Source organism: Rhagoletis zephyria, unplaced genomic scaffold (assembly GCF_001687245.7).
Source record: "Rhagoletis zephyria isolate East Lansing unplaced genomic scaffold, Rhagoletis_zephyria_1.1 Rzeph_scaffold_11703, whole genome shotgun sequence".
In the NCBI taxonomy this organism is placed as follows: Eukaryota; Metazoa; Arthropoda; class Insecta; order Diptera; family Tephritidae; genus Rhagoletis; species Rhagoletis zephyria.
The window spans coordinates 15,332-17,477 of record NW_016168779.1 but is presented as its reverse complement, the minus strand read 5'-3'; positions in this window follow the sequence as shown (position 1 = coordinate 17,477).

Genomic DNA, 2,146 nt, shown 5'->3' with positions numbered 1-2,146 from the left:
TCCAAAGAGTCTTCATATAAAAAAAGTTTGCGTGCAAAATTATGCTTTCTACAAAATAGCGGATGACCGATTGTTTCTACCTTCTCAGGATTAGATAGGAAAGCAAAGCGAATGGGTGGTGGAGGACAAAACGAAGTATGTCATGTTATCACACAAACAGTCAGAGCATACGCGTCTTGGTATCCACGTCACTGTTGACAGTTACAAGTTTGAAAAAGTAGACGACTTCGTTTATTTGGGAACCAGCATTATCATCAATAAAAATACCAGCATGGAAATCCCATGCAGAAACTCTTTTGTCAACAAGTGCTACTTTGGACTGAGTAGGCAATTGAGAAGTAAAGTTCGNTCCACGTCACTGTTGACAGTTACAAGTTTGAAAAAGTAGACGACTTCGTTTATTTGGGAACCAGCATTATCATCAATAAAAATACCAGCATGGAAATCCCATGCAGAAACTCTTTTGTCAACAAGTGCTACTTTGGACTGAGTAGGCAATTGAGAAGTAAAGTTCGCTCTCGTCGTACAAAAATCACACTCTATAAGTCACTCATCATGCCTGTGTTGGTGTATGGTGCGAAGGCATGGACAATGAAAACATCTGATGAAGCCGCAGACGATTTAACGATGACCTGTATGAGCTTTACAACGATATAGACATAGTGCAGTGAATTAAAATTCAGCGGCTCCGCTAGCTAGGTCTTGTCCTTCGAGTGGACAGAAACGCTCCAGCTCTGAAAGTATTCAACGCGGGTCGCGATGGTGGTAACAGAAGAAGAGGAAGGCCTCTTCTGCGTTGGAAAGACCAGGTGGAGAAGAACTTGGCTCCATTTGGAATTTACAATTGGCGTCAGTTGGCACAGAAAAGAAACGAGTGGCGTGTTATTTTGGAATCGGTGAAAATCGCTTAGGTGGTTACAGCGCCAATAAAGAAGAAGAAGATTGTTTTGGAAAATATCGATTCAGAAGATGATTTATTTCCTTGAAAAGTGTGTTTATTGAGCATCTACTATTTTTTTTCAGTTGATTAAGAATTGATATTGTGTCTTGCTTTCTACAAAATAATGGATAACCGATTGTTTTGGAAAATATCGATTCAGAAGATGATTTTTTCCTTGAAAAGTGATTATTTTGCTTGAAAAAAATTTAGTGTTTTTATTAAGCATCGACTATTTTTTTCAATTGATTAATTTTGTAGAAATTACCGTTTATTTGGGAAAATACAATTTAGAACCAGAATTGCTTTTTGAAAATCGATTACTTTTCTTAAAAAATTTTTATTTTTTAGCAATGACTACTATTTAAATTGATTATTTTTCGTTCAAAACAACGACTATTAGAATAGATTTTTATATGGCCTTCAAAAAGAAAAGTCCGATAGGTTAAGAAAAGAATTGGTTCAGATTAAGATTTTTTCTTGAAAAATCGATTATTTCTCCAACAAAAAAATAAACGTAGAATCTGAGTCGATTTTTTACTTACCAACTTCTTTATTAATCAATGACTATTTTTTTGAGTCGATTATTATTCTTACAAAACGACTCAAAGAATTGATTTTAGTCTAGCTTCCTAAGTAGTCACCAATTATTGTGGAAAATATCTATTAAAATCCAACTATCCTTTTCTTTCTTTTGAAAAATCGATTAGTTTTCTTTCAATAAATCGATTGTTTTCCTTACAAAAAATTTTGTATTTTTCCCAAAACCGATTATACCTCAAACAAAAATTGGGTTGGTGAGTTGGAAGGTTGGGGGTTTAAACTCCCCCTGTTGGAAGGAAATATACATAACAAGTAAGAAAGTCTAAGTTCGGGTGGAGCCGAACATTAAATACCCGGCGCAAGTATTAAATATATGTTTTTCACCTTTCCGAAACCTACAGCTACATGGTAAGCTGGGGCGTATCAATTTTGAGTCAATTAGAGTCCTCAAATTTCGAAATTTCGAAGTTTCAAGCATTTCTGAAATTTACCGTTATATGAAAAGCGGCCGTAATTTTAGTCCGATTTCAATAATTTTCAACATTTTGCTTTTATGTGGCAAGCACAATAAAAATGCCGAGCTTGGTACAAATTGGTAGAACGGTTACCGAGATACATATATGTGATCATAAGTGGGCGGTGCCACGCCCATTTTTCAAAATTGTA